At 49.6% G+C, this 20,887-nt stretch overlaps 1 long non-coding RNA gene across 12 annotated transcripts in view; it reads right to left on the minus strand.

The window, feature by feature from the left end:
• The window catches only part of LOC117802336, a 31,854-nt gene extending 12,131 nt beyond the window's left edge, over window positions 1–19,723 (minus strand). For 3 of the 12 annotated variants that reach the window (XR_004625521.1, XR_004625524.1, XR_004625527.1), the window contains exons 1-7: window positions 19,600–19,723; window positions 19,240–19,450; window positions 12,948–13,458; window positions 12,323–12,497; window positions 10,713–10,961; window positions 8,415–10,382; window positions 2,528–2,663 (exon numbers count right to left, since the gene is read on the minus strand). This is a non-coding gene — a long non-coding RNA (uncharacterized LOC117802336). Of the gene's footprint in view, window positions 1,998–2,527; window positions 2,664–6,786; window positions 10,383–10,712; window positions 10,962–12,322; window positions 12,498–12,947; window positions 13,459–19,239; window positions 19,451–19,599 lie in introns of all 12 variants that reach the window. The other 9 variants (XR_004625523.1, XR_004625525.1, XR_004625526.1 and 6 more) reach the window with 8 other exon arrangements.
• Between the last annotated feature and the right edge of the window lie 1,164 nt (window positions 19,724–20,887).

The raw sequence follows: 20,887 nt of genomic DNA on the forward strand, positions 1-20,887 counted from the left end.
TAAAAAAATAAAATCTTAAAAAACAAGAAAAGGAATGGCCTGTACATGAATGCTCATTATAGCTTTATCCACAGTAGCCAAATCTGGTACCAGAAATGTCTACATGCAGAGGCACTGGGTAAACACATGATGCTATGTTCACAGGCTGGCACTGGACTCTGCCGAAATCGGAATCCATGACCGATGCACACAAGAGAGAGGAACTCCACAGACATAGTGAGTGAAAGAAACAATACACAAAATAGCGAATACGGTATGATTCTAGAACAGGCAACGTTTAGGCTGGTGATAGAAATGAGAAGAGTGGTACCTCTGGGGTGGGTGTAACTGGAAGGGACACAACAGAACTTTCTGGGGCAATGGAAATGTTCCCTATCTTGGATGACATAGTAATATGTTTATCAAAAATTACAGAACCGCTCATTAGAGATAGGTAAATTTCACTGTATGTAAATTTTGCCTCAATGAGAAAAACAAAACAAAATAAAACAACGAAGGGAGTTAAAAAAAAAATCATTAGGACCCTGACATTCCAGAAGCTTCAAGTGCACAGACCTAGGGCTTGGCCACTGGGTCCTATGGCCAATGTTAGTGCTTTTTTTTTTTTCCCTCTGTGTAAGCCAGAGCTGAGGAATGAAAGGCTCAGCTGACTGGGGGCCCTGGGAGCTGGTGGGTCTGGCCTGTCCCCAGCTGCCCCAATGAGTCACTTCAGCTTAAGAAGCATCTATAAATTAATCCTGAAGTCTGTGTGAGCCCATCGGTGTTCCTGCTAGTCTTCTGCGTGTGTATGTGTGTTTTATTTTAAGCCTCTTCCTTCTCCCTCTGCTGCCATGGCCTTGAGAGAAAATCATGATGCCCTGGGGATGATGTGTGACCCCTAATCAAAGGATAAGTTGTCTGGCCAACTTGGGTAGACTGACGAAGAAAATTTCCTGGAGGGTTGAGCCACCAGTCAGATCTAAAAGGACTAAAGCTTTCTTACAGCCCTTGCGTCCAAGGGGTGGGAGGCCAGATGCCCTGGAAAGATACACAAACGGAGTCCCCAAGTGAGTGCCGCCGCTTACACAAATTCAGTTCAGCCCTTGTGGGAAGCCCACTGTCCTCCGTGGACCAGCAGCACCTTAGGGCTCTCCATTGCTCGGAAACCAGACGAACAAGGTGCCTGCGGGACAAGGGAAGAGGGACCCCAAGAAAGAAGGGACAGAGAAGATGGACCAAGACAGAGAAAAGGGAGAGGACTCTTTAAATAAAAAGAAGTGAAGGGGAAGGGAGGAGCAGTCAGGGCACTCAAGAGATTGGCAACAATTTCTTCCCGTTGTAGAGGGTCCGGTGCTTTTCAAAATGCCCACAGCTTTTCAGTAGGAGGTGGGCTGGCCAGGAATTGGGAGCCCCATTTTATCGATGGGAAAACTGACCCCGGAGAGCTGAGGGCCTTTGCTCCAGTTCAGCCCGCTAGGAAAGGGGCAGAGCAGACTGGGCAGATTTGGGGACCTTCAGCCCTCTGGCAACTGGGGCTGCAGTTTCCTGTCCTGGGCACACTTTTACCCCTCTGGCCTCACACCAGCACCCCCTCGCCACAGCCTAGAAGCCAGTGGGAAGGGCTGGCTGCTCTTGGCAGGACATCATTATGTGCAAGGTGAGGGAACTTAGCTCCCAGCCGCAGGCCTTTTTAGGAAATGTAGCTCTGCATGAAACACTTGGCTTTGATGGGAAGGAAAGAACTGGGTCTACTAATTAAAGGTCATTTAGAATTTTTTTTTAGCTTTAAAAACAGAGTAGATATGTTTAATTCGGGCTGACCACAGTCACTGGGCATTTCCGTGAAGCTCGGGGACGTGAGCTGAGCCTCCTTGACTCTGGGAGATCATTGGATTTTTTTTCCCTCCCTCTCTGGTTTTGTTTTGATTTTGTTGTTGTTGTTGTTGTTTTAAAAATACACACCCTCTGGAGTTGAGTGCTTTGACTTCTTTGATGCAAGGGAAGCCAGCCATGGATTTCTAAAGTTAGACAGAAAGGAGTTGGCATTGGCAGGAACTAAACCACGAGGCTCAGAAACCTCTGTCGCCGGCCCCGGTCCACGGCCTGTGCGGTCTGCACGGTGTTATTATGTTCTCCCGGGAAAACTAGAGACCCAGAGACCTCTGCTTACACCACCACTGGCTCGCTGCCCCCGGACTGGGCGGCCGGCAGGGGCTGGGTGCCAAGCAGGAGTTGTGATCATTCCTGCTCAGCCAGGGGGACGGGAGGGCTCACTGTGCAAGGAAATCCCAGGAGAAGGACAGGGCGACCCCAGTGTGCACCCCCACTTGTGTTCCTTAAAGAGGAGCTGCCGCCCCTTCCGAAGCCACGCTGTCAAGACACCCCGGGGTTTTAGTCCACCCAGCTGCCCTCGCTGGCCTCTCCCGATCGTAGAAGCCTTCCTTCCTTCCTAGAGGGAGCTCTTTCCATGAGGCTTGGCAGGGGCTGACCCTGCTTTTTCCCCTGACCTCAGGACCCCGGCGTGACCCATCAGAACACCCCTTCTTACCTAATCGTGATCATGGCTCCATCACAGGCATAGGGCCCAAGTCAGGCCAATCAGAAGCCTTCCTTCCATCGGCTCTTGCGAAGCTGCCAGGGGCTTCCAGTATCCTATCTTTTCCTGTGAGGTGGAGAAAGCAGGTCTGAGAGATGAAGAGAGAGAGTGTGCGTGAGGGTTAAGCCCCAATACCATCACTGGAATTTCTGGATGCAGCCGTGCCTGAAGGGAAATTACTTCTAGGAGCCAAAAGACTCTCCCCACCTTTTTTTTCACTAGAACTACTTTGGATTTTATTCCTGTCACCTGCAACTGAAAGAGAACCAAGTACTATGTGTCTTTCTTGTCTTTGCAATCCCTAGCAGGGGCAGGCTTGGTAAATGAATGTCGGAACCTCCTTAGAGCAGAGGGGGATGGAGTTCGGGGTAAGGGAGGGAAGTAAGTTGCCAAGCCCCTACCAAGCCTCATGTCCCAGGCACTGTACAGAGATTATTTCAGCAGACTGTTTCCTCACAACCTTGATGTACTAGGGCTGCTATCTCCACTTGGATGATGGGTAAAGTGAGGAAGAAAGGGCCTCGGTGAAAAGCCAGAGCTTTGGAAACAGGACAGAGTGTGAACCTTCTAGCCGGGCGCTTCTCTGAGACATCAGAAGTGGGACCATCTCCTTGCCTCCTCTGGAGGGAGAGAATGGACAAGTAAGTTCCCGCAGGCGACCCCTGTTTCCAGGCCCCTGGTCCTCTCGGGGAGCCCACGTCAGAGCTGTGGGGTTCGTTTGCTCCAGGCCCTTGGGTGTTGGGAGGGTATGTATTGCCAGATGCCCAACACTGCAAAAATGGAAGTAGACTTCTCAGACCCCCAGATTTCCCTGACAGCCTCTCTCATGACCTCATGCCTCTCTCTGCACTTGACCCAACCCACACTACAGTCACCAAGTTAACCCCAAATTTCAATTGCTCAGTGGATCTAGGGTAGGGTCCAAGTGAATTTGGGTGGGGGTGGAGGCATGGATTCCTGAGTCGGGAGGTTTTGTGGTACCATGAAGGCTACACAGAAAGGTGACAGAACATGACAGTGGAGATCTTGAACATGGACATGGGCTCTGTATTTGCATTTTCACCAGGACAGAAATGACCTAGAGTGACAGAATAGGAAGGGACCTCAAAAATCATCTAGTTCAGGAAGGGCAAGTATCTGTTTTGCCTGCTGACATGTCCTAACCCTTGTTCTGACCTTGAGAGAGCCAGGGCTAATAGGTCATAGCCTTCTCTCCTACCAAGCCCAGATATCCCTTCGGATCCTTCCCACACAGCATCGCAGGCAACCCCACCAATCAATGGAAGACGTCTCACAAATAAAAGTTACTTGCCCTCAGACCGAGATCAAGACCTTCATTTTTGCCGTGGTGAAATGAAGTTGTGACATGAAAGGACTTGTCCAAGGTCACAAAGCCCAGCTGGAAGTTGAAACCAAATCTTTTGATTGGGTAAAACCCATCATTCTTTGTTCTCACCGCTGACTCAGTACCATTAATAGATGGTAAGAGGCCAAGCCAATTCAAACTACACATATACTTAACTGGAAAATAAATCAACCAATTGATGGGGCTTGGTGTTGTGGAAAGAACATTCAGCAGGAATTTTATTTCTGGTCTGGCCATAAACTAGCTGTGTGACCTTGGGCAAGTCAATTCAACTCTCTGGGCCTCAGTTTCCTCAATTGTAAATTGTGGGCACAGGGTGATCTTTAAACCCCCTAATATACTTTCAAGTACTAATAATCCTTTAATTCATGGGCCCAGCACTGTACCAGGAAGTTTTTAGGTTATGGAGAAACAGAAGAAACAACTACACAATACAAGAAGCAGTACAACATCGTGCAAAGTTTTTGATTCGTGTCATTAAGGGCCAAGAGGCGTGGGACCTCCTGCGGCCCTCGGAGGGATCAGAGAAGGGGGCGTCCCCCTCAAGGGGAGAATTCAAACTGCTCTGGAAGGATGGACAGATAGATGGGGGAAACGGCACTGCAGGAAATAAGAGGAAAATAAAAGAAAGCAAGGAGGAGAGAAAAGCAGGGCATGTTGAGGAAGAAACCAGCCTGGCTGGAGTGGAAGATGGAGGGAAGTCCAAGGAAAGCACTAGCGAATCAGAGAAGAGAGGAGAACCCAAGGCCAGTGTTGCAGAAAACGTTGGGGTGGGGTCCTGGTCCCACAGAGTGGCATGGGGTCATCTCTTGCCCCACTGAGTAAGACCCTTTCGTGCAAGTGTCAGAAATTCAACTCAGGGGCGCCTGGGTGGCACAGCGGTTAAGCGTCTGCCTTCAGCTCGGGGCGTGATCCCGGCGTTGTGGGATCGAGCCCCCGCATCAGGCTCCTCTGCTGTGAGCCTGCTTCTTCCTCTCCCACTCCCCCTGCTTGTGTTCCCTCTCTCGCTGGCTGTCTCTATCTCTGTCAAATAAATAAATAAANAAAAAAAATTTTAAAAAAAAAAAAAAAAAAAAAAGAAATTCAACTCAACCTGACTTAACCGAGACAGCGCATGTATCAACTCACACAACCGAAAAAGCCCAGGTGTAGACTTCAACCGTAACTGGATCCAGGGGCTCAGAAAATCTCATGGGGAATTTGCTTTTCTGCATTTTTACTTCCTTCTGTGTGGGCCTAATTCCCAGGCAGCCTTTTCCCAACTGGGGGCAAATGGTGCCCAGCAGCTCCCGATTTCCACGTTGCCACTTACCAAGACCAGTGGAAAAAGAGAGTTCCTGTTTCCGCTCCAGTACCGGGCCTGGTGCTCATTGGCCTGGATTTGATGACGTTTCCCATGGCTGAGCCAATCACCAGCCAGGGGCTGGATGAAATGCTCTGATTGGCCAGGCCTGGGTCAAGTGCCCATCTCTAGGGCGCTGGAGCGGGTTAGGCCTTGGAAGCCGGGAATGAGACAGAAAATCTCAGTGCTGGTATCAACAGAAGGGATGCATGGATCCTGGACAGGCAAACCCAACAGACGTCCAGTACCGAGAGTATTTCCTACATATTTGTGGACAGATAGGGGACGTCTTGAAGACAAAGAGAGACCTAGCAGTGGTTCCCCGCTCTGCGTGGGGAGTTCTTGTGCTCAGATGTGAACCTGGAGAGTTCTGAGAGGCAGAGGTGGGGTGGATGGTGATGGCGAGCTTCTGGACAGGTCCCATCTTTCTTAAATTAATACTCCTTGGATAGACTCCGCAGCGGGGCAGGAATTTGTTAAATTACATAAACATTATTGTGACCCATAAAATTCAATGAATCTCGGCCTGTTTACCCGCGGCTGGCTTTAATGTTTGCACAGTGTAATTTAATGTGTCAATTTGCTCTCAAATAAAAAACATCTGGTCCTCTGACATGGCAAAGAAACTGAAGAGCTGATGTTCACCACCAGCTAAAAGCCCCAGTCAGAGATGATGTTTAGGGGAAAGGAGAGGCCAGGGACTCAGCAAAGGAAGCCAGCATTGTTCGGACCCATTGCTGGCCTGGTGACAAGCCTCTGTTTGTGAGTCTGTAAGATCAGTAAATTTTATCCTAATTAGAATTAAGAAAAGCCGAGAAGAGCTCATACCATCTTTAACTGGCACCCATTGTGCAATTAAATTTCCTGTGGCTGTCCCTGCCAATATTGACATTCATACTATTGGAGTTTTAGCAATCTTATTATTTTGTAATTGAGAAGAGCAGAAAGAAAATTACACTTCTCTCTGCAGAAGATTTCAGCTAATGTACCGCTTTCTATAGTAGACAGCCTGGCCAAGCCCTCTCCCTCCGGATTCCCTAGGAGTTGGTGGAGCTTGGGAGAGGGGGAGGTGCGATTCTCCGAGTGTGTGCTTTTCCAGTGAGATCATGCATCTTGCTTTGGTCTCCACTAAATAACGATAGGGCTCATTCCTGCAGACAGAGGCAGGACTCGGCAGGCAGGTTCTGAGCCAGAGGGGCTGACCTACATAGAACAGGACAGGGGAAGCTGAGTTCTCCTGTGAGACAGGTGGGGGCTTAAAAGGCTTTCAGGGGCCGCCTCGTGCCTCGCGGGGCCCCTGGGGGGCTGTTCATTGATCCTGACTGCGGGAGAAGGGGGGGGTCCCAGCTGCAACTGGGCGGGCAGAGGTTGCCCCAAGGGGCCGCTGTGCTGGGATGCACCGTCCATTTCATTTTGCAGTGCCCTCTTCCTCTCCTCGCACCCAAGCCCGGGCCAGGCTGAAGGCAACTGGAGAGGGATGGTTTCCACTCCCTTGTTTCTCACCCCAGTAAATGCTCGAGACGTCCTGATGAAAAAGAGGCCGGCCTGAAGCCCGGGCAACCACCCCGCTGGAAGGAGCCGAGCCTGCTTTCCTGGCCGAGCAATGACGGGGTCAGAGCAAGTTCAGGCTTTGCTTTAATTGAGTAGAAGATAGTTCTTCCTTAAGGGAGCCCTGAAATAATGCTTCGGCCGAGTAGAATGACTTCCCATATTGTCAGAAGGGATTAGGCGGGCTGGTTTGTAAATAGCGATCCTTCTTCCCCCTCTAAGACAAACAGATCATATTTTCTTCAGGTCACCAGGGACTGGGCTTGCTCTAATCACATCCTTGACATTTCACTAGGACTCCAGGAATTCCATGTTTTCCGTTATTGAGCCCTTGGTAATTACCCATTTTCCTAAATGATTGCTATTTTCCAAATCCAGAACATTTGAGGGAAGTGGGAAAAAGAGATATCTGTCCAACAGTGTGGGGCGGAGGGAGACGAGATGGGTGTGGGGAGATGGCGTGGGGGTCCAGAGACGAGGAGGGTCTCTCGAGGTTGAAACGATATTTCTTAATAAGCAGCCGCGGCGACAGGTCTCAGGACCACCGGACAGTTTTTCTAATTTCTTCACTCTTCCATTCATTTGGGCAACAACAATTTTTTGAGGTCCTTGCCAGGTGCCTGAGACTGTACTAGTCAGTAAGTATAGAGTTGGATCCAGTCTGCCCCTGTCTATTCCGAAGAGCCCCCCGTCTCATGGAAGAGACCAGTACGTGGGCCGATAATTACAACAAAAATATCCTGAGAAGTAAATATGTAAATGTCACAGAACCCCAAAGTAAACAGCAAAAAACAAAAACCGAAAACCAACGAAAATCAAAACTTGGTCTGTGTAGGACAAGGAAGGCTTCACAGAGCAGGTGACCCAGGGTCTTGCAGGAAGAGTAGGAGTTGGCCACCAGAATAAAATAAGAACAGAGACATGGCTCCCGAAACACCAGGTGCTATTCTAAGGGCTCTACCTTATTCACTCATTGAATCCGCACAACCTTGTGACACAGATATTTTCCCCCCTATTTGCAGATGGAAGTTAAAGCACAGAGAAGTGTAGAACATTCCAGGCCAAGGGAAAGGGCATACTTGTAAGAAAGTAGGGCATGTTTATAGACAGCAGGGTGGGGCTCCGTTGAGAACTACGGAAAAGTGACCAGCTCGGATCTGTGTTTTTAGAAGGATGACAACACGGCCGGAGAGCCAGAGTGTGAGGAAAAGAGACAATGATGAAAAGGATGCTGGGATCCTCACCGGAACTAAGACTCCCTCCCAACGTTCAACCACCGCATGATCTTATCATCGCCCCACCCCCACCCTGTCCCAGCTCCTAGGGAAGCAGCTGAAACTCGGTGGCATCAAGCTAGAAACATCAAAGCCGGACTCACACCATAACCCTCCCCGCCCTCCTCCATCTCCCCATCTCCATCAAACAGGTGATGGACCAAACCCCAGGAGTGTTGTCTCACTGCACTGAGTAGGGTAACCCCTCCAGCTCCCACCAGGAAGCCCTCCGCACTGGGACGAAAGACCCCAAGGCTGAACCCACACCAGGAGGGACAGGGTGGGAGCCTGTCTGCTGACCCGACATACCACCGCAGCCACAGAGACGAGACGTGTTCTTGCCTTTCAGGTTTGCTTCCGCATTCTTGAATGATCTCCATTTGCATCCCTTCCTATTGAACAATTCTCCCCTTGGCGGGAGGGAAAAAAAAAATCCTGCAGCTTGTGTCCACTCCAAACACAGATGACAAGAAGTCTTGGAAACACAGGCTAAAGAAACACTAAGCAAACTGTTCCCCAAACAAACCTTTCGTACTGACCTTTGTAAGCCAAGAGCTCCACTTTATAACTTGGGAATGCACAAATATTTACAGTTGTAGGGAAGAGAGCCAACGTCTGCTGGAGGGTCCCAGGGCTGGGAGACAGCTGAGCGCTCATCTAACCCAGCATCCCATGCGCTGTGGGGATGCTTTTTGCAGAATCCCCTGGCAGATGGTCACCCGGCTCTCCTTGCAGGCCTCGGGCGATGGGAAGGAAGGCCATCACCCTCTGAGAAAGCGCCTTCCATTGATCCGCTCGTGGCGAAGTTCTGACAGCCAGCCAGCATTGCCTCCCAGTAACTTTGCCCGCCCGTTCTGGATGGCCCTCGAGGCTTGAGTATCTTACTCCCCATGACAGCCTTTTGAAGGCTGGGAGTCAGCCTCCCTCTCTGCCTTCCACTGTCTCTTCTTCCTTGATTCCTTCATTCATTGCTTGGGGGACTTCCCTTGCGGGCCCCTCACCGCTCAGGTCACCTCCCTTCATCACAACCACACATGCTCATTGATGGGTGCCCATCTTCAAATGTGACCCCCCCCAAATCTATCACAGCGGGACAGCTGAGTTTCTTACTATGATCGGAGCCCCACACCACTCATTTCTTATCCCTAAAACTCAGCATAGCTCACCAGGCAGTGGAATCAAGGTAAAAGGGAAGGAATGCAGTTTTCTTGAACTCCTGCCACGCCGGGCAGTGTTCTTGTTCTTTGTAAACACTCGATGCCCAGAACAACCCTAGGAAGTAGGTACTCCTCTCCTTGTTTCGTGTATGCAGGAACTCGGTTTTCTGACACAGAACTGAAAATAAGGAAATAAGCAAAGCAAGTCTTCCAAGAGTCTGAAGCAGATGGGAGAGAACTGGCCAGGGCCTATGAACTCTTCCTTTGCATTCATTTCCACCAGGATGTATTTAGTATCAGCGAAACTTGAATTAAAATCTTTGTAGAAAAAAAAAGAATCTTTGCACAGCCCCCCTCTAGCTGTGGGATCTGGGGCAAGGTAGTTAACTTCTTTAAGCCGCCGGTGACCAACCTGTCCCTATTTGTCCGAGACTGGTTTTCCATGCCAGTTTCCATGTCCCGGGAGACCCTTTAGTTCCAGGCAAAATGATATGGCTGGTCACCTTATGAAGCCAGCTTCCTCATTGTAAGATGAGGAGAAGCAGAATATCCCTTGTACCGTCGCGGAGTTGAGCTGGGATGGTCTGCGCGAAAACCCAGTTGTGTGCCTGGCACGTGCCAGACCCTCAGCTTATGTCTCGTTTAATGGGAAAGCCTGGTGAATTGTGGCGGGTGGGAAACAAGTAGAGGCCTGAGGTGTGGCCATGAGCCGTGGCACTGGAAAACAAGTTTTTAAAAAGCGTGGACATGGCCACTTGGTATAGGGTCTCCTGTTCTCCACAGTGTAAATATTCCGCCATGGTTCAATTAGACATGGTCATTGCTAACCTCGAGTGGGATGCCGGGGATAAAGAGAAACTAAATCTTGCGCATTGGACCGTCGGATAGGCAGAGCAGGGTGGAGCGCCTCATGGGGTAAGTCCGCACAAACTTTGACACGGGCTCTGGTTCCTTAAGGGTTAGCCTTCAGCCGCCCGGCCGGGTTGGCAGCCGCCCAGCTCAATGGAGGGGTGGAGGAAGAGAGTCCTGAAGAGAGGCTCCCAGGAGGGGTGAGTCTGCAGTTCACGCACCGGGTGACTGTGGACAAATCGCGCTCACACTTCCGGTCCTGTCTCCTCATCTGTAAAATGGGGAAGAGAAAGTAGACAAGGTGTTGTCTACCAGAGACGCGGCGGAGTGCAGCGGTCAAGGGCATGAACCCACCACCCACTGGATGAGTGAACTCGGGCAGGCTGGTCCGCCCCTCTGCGCCCCGAGTCCTCAGTATCGTATTCGCTCTTGCCACTGCCCGCTCTCTGACACAGCCATTCAGCACCCCCACCCCCTGCACCCCTGCGCCCCCATCACCAAAGGTTAACGCAGCAGAAGCATTAGGACGTCGCTGCACGTTCCTTTCCCTCCCCACTCGGCTGGCTCTTGTTGAACTTGAGGCAGACTGAAACCTCCTGACCTTTTTTATGTGAGTTGCAGTCAGGCCAGGTCTCCCTCATCCTGTTCTTGTGCAATTGATTTTTGGAAACGGCATTCAAGACGTTAGATTTATTGATGTTAAATTTCATCTGGTTGCTTTTGACCCAGCATTCTCGACTGTCGAGCTCATTTTGAACCTTAATTCTCCCATCCCCTCCAGCGTTGAGTCATCGGCAGATTTGATGCACATGCTTCCCATGTCTTCATATGAACTGTTGGCTTAAAAAGGCTATTTGTATAGATAAAAATAGAGACAGAGATACAGGCTGCCATACAGAGCAAGAGGGGGCCTGGGGTACAAGGCCGAGCAGCAGGGATGTTCTCTTGTGGGAAGCAGGGGCTCATGGCCCTCCAGCAGCATGGAAGCCTTTGCTTTGTGTACCCACTTGCACGCACTCCTTTCTTGCCCCTGGATCCCGGAGTGCTCTCAGTGATGACAAGGGGAGGTCATCCTTCAGCCACCCTAACTGTGGCCCCTCCTAAACTACCAAATCCACAAGGATGGTCTGAGTCCTTGTCTGTCTGCACCTGACGCAGCCCCAAAGCCAAGCCCTGTCCTTCCCCCTTCCCCCTGCCCCTCATTGCTTCTCAAACTGAGGCCACGCCCACGTTGGAACCTTGCCAAATACCTGCTGTTAATCCAAGAAATCTATTCTCACTCCAAGATCATGGACCACAGTGTCTTACTGTGTTTCCTGCTCAGATGTTTCCATTTTAACAGGAGCCCTCACTGTTGGCACAACAAAGGCAGAGCGGGGGTCGATCTGTTATTGGCCCCCTGCGGTTGTGCCGGGCTCTGCGCTCAGTCCAGGGCCCCCCAGGGCATCCTGGATCACGACACAGGGCACACAGCATGGCTCACAGGTGTGACTGCAAGTCGCCATGGAAAGGCTCAGGGCACTCTGCTCAAGGTAGCAGAGAAAAGTGAAAGCAAAATTCTAGACGTACACCCTATCGTGAGTGGTTTAAAGAAAACCCCAACAATTTCTGTTTCTCCAGATAATTTGGCAGCTTTCTGGTATTGTGCTAACTGGGTGGCCACTGGTTGTAGGGCTGTCTGAAACCCCATGCCCACTCCACACCCAGACCTGGCCGTGGGCACCTGGCTGAGCGTCCCAGGCCTGGGACAGCTTGCTGGCTCAATGAGATCAAGCTTTGATATCCTTGGTACCAGAACCGTTTTATTTTTACCCACAGGGTTCCCTTATAGGGAAGAGTTTGTTGCTGTCCCTGATGATGATAAAGAGAAATTTCCCCTTATTGGGTGCCTACGAGGTGCCAGACTTTGTGCCCGAGCCTCTGAACAAACCGTAGGTTATCTTTTCAACAAAGTTAGGAAGCCGGGTTTTATTAGTCCCATCTTACGGAAGAGTAAACTGAGGCCCACAGAGATCAAATAAATTGCCTGGGGCCACAAGAAATAGCGGAATTAGAATTTGAACCCTGGTCCCTCGATTCTAAGGTCCACTGTAACCATGGCTTCATTTCTGTAGCTTTTAGAGAACTCACACTGTTATTCTCTTTTGACCCAAGAAGTTCTGTGAAAAAGAGAGGAAGCCAAGACAAGACAGCATCCCGCCCATCACTCACCTGAGTGCTATGACCAGGATCAAGGCCATGGGGGATCTCGCAGAGCGTGGGACCCAGTTCTCTGGCTTGTCATAGAGTGAACTCAGTGGGATCCCTACCCCTTGGAGGCAGCCCAGTGATGCCCAGGAGAGGAAAGGCTTCTTTGCCTTTGGGAAAGCAGGGGTAGGGGGTGGTCCTAGATCGGAGGAAAGCTTCAGTGAATGCATAATGCTTAAGCACATATGGGTTCCAGTGTGTTCCAGGCTTTACTGCCTGTATAAACTTGGTCCACTATTTATTTTACCTTCCTAGGCCACCATGTTCCCATTTGTACATGGGGGTAATAATAGTGCTTGGGTGAAATTGGAGAGATGAGTAGTTTCTATAATCCATTAGCACAGTCCAGGAACGTCTTAAGTGCCTAATACACACTTACCATTTTTGGGACCTCCATCACTATAATGACCTACATTTCCATCAGTTGCTCGTCCCCCATGGAGGCATCCTTGTCCCCATTGTACAGACTGGGAAACTGGGTGCCAAAATGACCCAGCCAAGGTGATCCAGAAGGTCCTGGGCAGAGCCAGGCCTGGAGCCCCGACTGCGCAGCATCTCCCTGTCCTCATCTGGCTCAGCTTTGTCTTACCTTGGAGTCCAGATTCACAACTGCAGGGCTTCTCAACTTTACTGTGTCCCAATTGCTGGGGGTCTTGTTCGCCTGCAGGTTCTGAGCCGGGAGGACTGGCCGGGCCTGAGACTCTGCATTTCTAGCAATCCACCAGGTGGCTGCACTTTGCGTAGGAGGGGCTCTTCGCTCCAGCAGATGGGGGCCCTGGAGCAGCCTCAGAGAAACAAACAGCCAGTCCCGGGGGGCCTTGAAGCAGGCTTCTAGTGTCACCCCCCCAGGAAGGGCCTGCAGCCTCACTGTCTCCAAAGCAGAGCCCTGATGGGTGGATGATGCTGGGGAGGTGGGATGTGTGAGCCGCCTCCAGGCAGGGTCTCTGCGCCAGGACTGCCCTCCTGCTTACGCTCTCCTTTTGCTTCCTTCTGGCTGCTTCTGTCAGAGCCTGACAGTTACAGCAAAACAGTCTTGCTTTCCCGCACCGAGCCCGCGCTACACGGCTGGGCTCGAGCACCGGCAGCCTGCGGAGAGGGAGCTGACATTTGTCTTAATTGGAGTTACCCGTGTAAATCCCGCCCGTCCCCTCCCCGCGCCCTTGGCCTTTGATGAGCAAGGGGGCTCTAAACACAGAGAGGCTCCTAATCTCCCAGGGGATACACGGTGTTATTAATGCAGGTGCTGGAAGGAAATGTTCTGTCTCGTCAGCAGGGAAAGTGAACTGGANAGAAAAAAAAAAAAAAAAAACAGTAAAAGAGAAACAGGCCTCAGGGGTGGGAAAGGGAGTGACGCTCCTGGACATCTGTATCCCCCTCCAGGGCTGGCAGCGGCAGGCCCCTCCCGTTCCTCCAGTCTTCCAAAACCAGCCTCTAATCCAGAGGTTTTCAAACTCAGCTGCACAAGTCACCCGGGAGCTATAAAAATTGTTCACGTCTGGCTCCCACCCCCAGAGATCTTTATTTAATTGGCCTGGGTGTGGCCTGTAGACACTGGGTCTTTAAAGCCCCCAAGTGATTCTCAAGTGCAGCCTGCAGAAGGAGTGTTGGTCTCCTCTCAGCTTCTCTGGGAAGCCTCCCCTGATGAGTGCAGACCCATTTATGGGCCCAATGGAAACAGCTCGTCCTCTGAGTAATCGACACAGTTTACAATCCGGCCAGCCCTGCTATATGTGCACAATTACATGGGAGCAGGGTGTGGATATCCCACCCCCCACCCTGTTGTCATTTGGTTGGAGAATGCACAAAAGGATCTAAGAAGCGTCTTCTCATTTCTTTAAGGTTGACTCACAAATGATCAAGGATTTACACGTGCTACAGAGCCACTGAATCAATCCCGTCATTTAGCCAATGTTTCTGGCGCACCGATCATGGGCACAGAGCTACGGGAGATTTGAAAGCATATGGAAGGCACACTCTGTTCTTCTGTAGTGCCTGATAAGGATAGATTGGACAGGACCATAAATAACAATAATAAAAATGAAACCTGGAGGTGATGGGCTGTGGGTGAGGGAAATAAACAGGCAATGAGAATGTATCCAGCACTTAGGATTCATGCAATGTCCCAGTTGACTTCCCTTTGCTATGTCATCGAGGCCAATGACAGCCCTAAAAAGGAGAAGGTATTTTTCCCATTTTACAGATGAAGAAGCGGAGACTCAGAGAAGTCAGTGGCTTGCCCATGGTCACACAGCTAGTGCATGTTGATGCTTAACTCCCAAAGGGAAGTGAGAACATGGTTCTATGAGAAGATGAGGTCTGGTTCTGGCTAGGGGCATCTGAGAAAATCTTTAGGAGGAGCCAGTAGCTCACTATACAAACACACCGCCACTGAAGTGCCTTGCACAGGAGGGCCATGTGAGAGGAGGTAGCCTCAGTGGACAGCTGTGTCCCAGATGAAGCTGGAGGGGAGTTGCAGATTATGCAGCAGGATATCTGGAAGACCAGGCCAGAGCTGGTGGGAAGTTGAGAAAGGAGGGTTTCTTTGGGAGATGCAAGTGCAGAGCCCTGAGGGGATAAAAGTATGGTAAAGGACAGATAGCAGAGTGGGAGACTTCTGTTCTGGTTAAAACAGGCAGGGGAAGCACCATAGTCTCACCACTCTGAGAAGGTGGGCCCTGGCCCAGTCTATGTGACTGAGTTGATGGCAGATTTCAGTCTCTGCAGAGACAGCTTGGCTGAGTGTAGATGCTCAAACCACTCAAATGACACCCTGGGCAGGCTGGATGAGGTGGGCAAGGAGCCAATGACTCTGCTTTTCTGACACTAATATCCATTTGTCACTAGTTGACTATAATATCCATAGTTTTTGAACAACTGCCACGGGCAGGCACGAGCCCCAGTGATTCCTGTCCTAGAAGAGATAATAATTTCTTGGAAGGTGGGGTAATGAAACTAATCTTCAGAGATCAGGATGGTGATAGGGGCAGTGGTGATGGTGGTGGGGGTGACAGTAATCGTGGTGGGGGTGATGGTGATGGTGGTGATGATGTAGTGGTGATGGTGACAATGGTGGTGGAGTTGATGGTCATGATGGTGGTCATGATAATGATGGTGATGGTGGCGGTGGTGATGATGATGGTGGAGTTGATGGTCATGAAGGGGGTGGTGTTGATAATGATGGTGTTCGTGGTGATGGTGATGATGGTGGAGTTGATGGTCATGACAAGGGTGGTGGTGATAATGATATGATCGTGATGATGGTGGTGATGGTGGTGGTGATGGTGATGGTTATGTTTGAATGATTGATACCCAGGTGGCTGCTATCTCTAGCCTTTCTCCTGACTCACACTTGCAGCTCCCTCATTGTCATCCCTTCTTGTGTTATGAAGACCTGTGGCACTCCAAGTGTCAACACTAAAACTTGTTCTTCCTCCTTTACCCCTGTAGTTTGGAGAACAGCCCCACTGGCCAGCCGGTCATCAGAGTTGGATGCCCATGTCAGTTGACACTCCCTAATGTTTTTCATGCCCTATATTTCTCAGTTGATTACCAAGTCCTGATGATTTGGCCTCTTAAATATCTCTCGAAGCCCACAGTCTGCTGTCCATCTCCCCAGCTCCTGCCCCCCTTGAGGTCACATTACTGTCCTGCTGGACTATGGGAACAGTATCCTGATAGACCTCTGAGCTCAACTGGCCTTTCTCTAAGACACCCTTCATCTCACTGCCAGAAGTGACCTTCCCTCAAGAAGATTCAACCATGCCACTGCCTGGGGTCAATCCCATCTCTGGATCACAGCCACATAGCTCCAGTCCATGACCTTGCAGCTCTCTGCTCTTGCTTCCTTTTCTTTGCTCATACTAGTCCTGCTGCTTGGACACCTTCTTTTTTTCCTCTGACTGGTGCAATTCTTCCTAGTTCCTAATGAAGTTCTCCTCTGGCCTCCAACTCAGTGAGCAGTGTTGGTCTCCCTCTGCTGTGCATTCATCTACTACCTGGAGCCTTGCTTATCCCACTATGCTGCAACCCTTTTCTTCATTCATCTGCCTCCTCTGCTGTGCCCTGAGTTTCTCAAGGGAAAAGAACCTGCTTTCTCATCTCTGAGTCCTGAGGACCTATCAAACGTACATACTAGGTGCTTCCTGAATTAGAGAGCAGGAATATTAATCTCAGCTCTCTGTGTGGTGCCCAAAACTATGCAGAGAGCTGTATGTCCCATCATCTCCTTTGATTCTCATTATCTTCATGCAGGGTTGCAGGTGACATTTGAATTGTTTTACTGATGGGAACACAGATTCAGCAAAAATGGTGAGATGACTTGCTTGAGGTTGCCCAGGAAGATAATGAGCGAGTCAGTCTAGGTTTCAGGTGTCTTGACTCCGGTGTGGGAAATGTGTTGATTTCACACCGAGAAGCTCATTTCCTTTCTCTCCGAGAAACTTTTGAGACTGAGAAGTGACTCATGTATACAATACCTGCCCACTCTGAACACTAGATATTTGGCCTTGGATTCCCAGGTAAAACTAGAAACTGAACACAATCATCTTAAAAGGTACAAACCCATAAGAATGAGGAAAACAAGACAAGAGACAAGAGTCACAAAATTTTGGAAGCTGGGAAGCAGGTAGAGAAGAGGTAGTAACCAACTTAGCAGGAGAAATATCAAGTACTCCTAAGCTGGTATTAGGAAATGCTAAGAACCAAATTGATTTACACAGTACAACCCTCAAAAACCACAGGAACTGGCAGCATCAGGTACTTCTGGAAGCAAGTGAAGAGAGGGGGTAAAAATAAAGATTACTGAGTGAAGGCAATTTACCCAGAGGCAGTTAGAACTCCAGATCCTTCCCTCTGTTCCTTACAGCTAGGCAACTATCTATTTCTTCCCATGACCAAAGCCTGGAGATAAGAGGGAATCTCTGCACTAGGACGAGATGTATGAGACACAGCTGAGGATGGAGGTCTGAGCTGAAAACAGGGAATAGGAGAACATTTGTATGCTTAATGTTGAGGTACCTTAGCCAACTTCTCTCAGTTGTTCCCAGTGAGCTGCATCTGGATTTATACCACCCAGGCAAGACCCTGGAAGTCTCTTCTTTGAGAGAAAAGAGTAGCCCAAGAAGAAAGATCCACAGAGTTTAAAATTTTACTCCTGCACACTTTGATCAGAAAAGGACTGAAAAATGGAGAAATCAACAAAAATGGAGGGGGGTGAACTAAGAAAGAGGAAAACATGAAAGAGATATAGATGCAAAAGGAATCCCCAAATGATGATTATGGGAGAGCCCAGGATGACAGTCATGACCCAGGCAGAGATGGCAGCCAGTCTCAACTGGAGAAAATAAGAAAGCCCCATGAAACACTGTTCATGAAAATAGAACAAACAGAAAAATAGATGTGCATTAATATGTCTAACTCTCTTCAGAAAACTAATGGCCATTTTGAATGTTGAATGAATAAATTAATAGGAAACCGTGCAAGCAGCAGGAAAAGCAAAAGCAACTATCAACTCCAAAAAACCACAAAAGGTGTCAAGAAAGAGAAAGGAATCTTAGTTTACTACATGAATCAGCTCTCAGTAGTAGTAGTTAGTTCATCATAATAATGATAGCACTGACTATCGATCTAAGTAAATTAACTATACGACTATACTGGGAGGATGGAGACTAGGAGATATGCATGTGTGTATCAGGTGTATGTATGTGAGGGGAAGAGCTAAAACCCACTGTTCATAATGGACAGTCAATCAACAATGCCTAAAATAGAAATATCAAGAAATAGTAATGCAAACATGTAATATAGAGTTATGAAGGTAAGTATTCGGTGAAATCATTTAAAAAGTTGCAGAGGCTTGTCCATGAAAGAGGGATGCTGGTGAATGCTCTTTTCCTTAATAAACTTTGTAGAACTAGTTAACTTTTTAAACTGCATGATTGTAAACTTTAACTTTAAAAAAAAAGTAACATAAATACTTGATAAAACAATGAAAAAGCATGGCCATCAGAATCAAACTTTGTCAACACTCTTAACTGGGTGACCACAGACAAGTTGAGTAATCTTTCTGAGTCTGTTTCCTCATCTGTAAAATGGGGATGAAAACACCCTGCACATGATGGCAGTGGAGATAAAATGTGGTAAGTATCTAAAGTGCTAACCACTAGTGTGTTCTCAATAAATGTTTGCTGAGTGTCAGCCTAGACAGACATTTGCCTGTATTTTGTTCCTTTGCCTGACAAATGTCCCTTCTCCACTCTACAGCTGTCAGAGGTTGTTTTCATCTATTTACTTGTTGTTGTTGTTTATCTCAGTGTTGTCATTAGTGGTCCCGCTGCTCCTGGCCCCCACCTTCTCAGATTAAGGCAGGAAGTACAAACTCAGAGTCACAGTGAGGAGTGGGGCGGCGGGTAATTCAGTCTCTCCTTTCCAAACCACATAAACGCTTCAAGTTCACTTCTTGTTTTGGCCTTTCCTCCTGTACCTCCCCAACCCCCTCCCCTGTAGCTACTTTTACTTGCCACCTCCCAGTTCCCTCTCCTTTGGCTCTCTCCTTTCCCCTTGCTTAACCAAGCAGAACCCCTCCTTCCTTCCTTCTCTGCCCTTGCAGATTATTATGCTCTCGCTCTTGACTGTCAAGCCTAGAGGCAGAAGGCCTGAGCCCGCAAGCACTCCCTGGTGGGGGGCAGAGGGCTGGGGGGGTACTCCTGGGAAAGGGTCTGGGGTTTCCAGCTGGGTCTGTGGCTCTGCCCCTGGCTCAATGGGAACATCATCAAATCCTGTCTCCTTCCCTAATCCTTCTTCCCACCTCCAGCCACACATTGACAGCAGCTCCCAGGCATCTCTGCCTCAGTTTCCCCTGCTGAATAAGTGGACGCTGAACTTACCACTCAGCTCTCCAACATTGCTTTTCCTGTGTTTTCTCATCCTGTTCTTGATAGTTGGAAGATGGTAGTGCTGTTCTGTGGAAAATGGAATCCGGGGAGGAGGAGGTAGTCTGGGGAGCGCTGGGGGGGACTTTACTCACATTGAGTTCAAGGTGTAAATAGACATTCAATAAACAGTTGTATCCCATGGTCTGGAGTTCAGGAGAGAGGCCTGAGGGTGGGAGAATAGAGAACTGAGACCCCTCGCCCAACTGAAGAAGCTACCAGAAGGCACAGATGGGGCTCAGGGACGGACCAGGAAGGGGCGCAATCATGTTGAGTGAGAAGGACAGAGAGCTGAGGGATGAACCTTGGAGATACCTCTCCCTAGAAGTGGGTACAGAACCTTCTGAGGTGTTCAGAAGAGGCTCCCACAAGGACCCCGGGAAAAGTCCTGCATGGGCACCACTTCTGAAAGCCTCTGCAGAATGTCTCAAGAAGGAGGAAGTGGTCATCCTTCTCGAATGCTGCAGGGAAATCGGGTGAGAGAGAGTGAATCATGTTGGTGTCACAGAGGCCACGATGACCTTGACCAGGGAAGTCCCTGGGGTGGGGGCAGGGAGCCAGACCACACTGAGTGAAGGGGCGGGAGGGGAGGAAGTAAGGGCAGTGACAGTAAACAACTCTCCCAGGAAAGGTGGCTCAGAGAGAAAGGCCTGGTGATCGCCTGGTGGCCCAGGGGGGGCTTAAGCACTGCTGGAAAGGAACCCAAAGCATGTCTGAATCCATGGAGACGGTCCTGGTCCCTGGGAGATGCAAGGGTGTGGTCCCATGACCAGGGACATGGGCCTGACGTAGACAGGAGGACGAACCACAGGAGGGATGGGCCCAAGGGAGAGACCCTTGGGAAGGGGCAGGGCCTTGGCGCGGTTCCCTCCCGCAAGCCCATCTTCAAACTTCCTTTGTTTTTCCAAAAGAATTTTCCAAGCCTAGTGTTTACGAAGCATCTCATTCTATCTCCCTGGCACTGTTCTGGATATGTTACGTATATTACTTCTAATCCTGCTGGGGTCTGGGAGGTAGGCACTTACGAAACTCATTTTGCCTGTAAGAAAACGGAGCCTGAGGAAAGTTAGTATTTAGTGCACGGTTACGTGACCAGGGAGTATCTTCCAAGGTGCCAATCCAACACCAAAGAGTCCCCCCAAAGCGTCCCACAGCGCTCTCTGGCCTCCTAGCTCCGCGCCATGAACTCTGAGTCACAACCACAACAGCATGAGCTCGCTGGCTTCTGCTTAGAAGGCCCGGGGTCTGTTGCCCGCCACTCAGGAGGACACTCGTCCTTTCGACTTTCCCACCTTCCCTGGCCAATCTTCCTCACCCCTGTGTGACCTCACACCACACCCATGCCTTTTTATGCCATTGGCTATGCTGTGTTGAAATGATCTGGTTTTTTTCCCTCTACTCTGCACCTCCCTGGCCTGTGAACACCTTATGAGCAAAGACCCTACCTTATCTATTTTATCTGCAACTCCCAGGCAAGCGCCCAGCTGATGGTAGGGCCTAGAAAACAGTTTGTCAGATGAGTTCACGATAACTTGCTTTCAAAAATCAACAAGGACAATTTGGGCATGAAAACAGATAACGAGGGAGAAATATTTGCAAACCA

The sequence above is a fragment of the Ailuropoda melanoleuca genome, chromosome 5 (genome assembly GCF_002007445.2).
Source record: "Ailuropoda melanoleuca isolate Jingjing chromosome 5, ASM200744v2, whole genome shotgun sequence".
NCBI lineage: Eukaryota > Metazoa > Chordata > Mammalia > Carnivora > Ursidae > Ailuropoda > Ailuropoda melanoleuca.